Genomic DNA, 429 nt, shown 5'->3' on the forward strand with positions numbered 1-429 from the left:
ATGCACCCAAGGCACATGCCCCTGACCGGAATCGAACCCGGGACCCTTCAGTCCACAGGCCCAGGCTCTATCCACTGAGCAAAACCGGTCAGGGCGCAAGTTTCTTTCTAATGCACCTGAGGGGCTGGTTTTGCATATCTTTCTTACAGGACTTGCTCTTTCTGAAGGGCAGGCATTCTTTGTTCATTCATGACTTTTGGCATGTATCTCCTTCAGCTCATTTGTAGCAGGGAGAGGTGCCTCAAGTCTCTAAATTGATCTGACCTGCCTCCATTGAATGCATTATACAAAGTTCATGTCACAAAACAGACACTCACATTTCAGAGCATCTGCTTCTGATGCCACCGCAAGTGTCTGCTCTGCCTGGGCTGCAGTGAGGAGAAGATGTCCAAGAGACATGTGAAAAAATGCTCAAAGTGACTGATAATT

Source organism: Myotis davidii, unplaced genomic scaffold (genome assembly GCF_000327345.1).
Source record: "Myotis davidii unplaced genomic scaffold, ASM32734v1 scaffold887, whole genome shotgun sequence".
Taxonomy (NCBI): Eukaryota; Metazoa; Chordata; class Mammalia; order Chiroptera; family Vespertilionidae; genus Myotis; species Myotis davidii.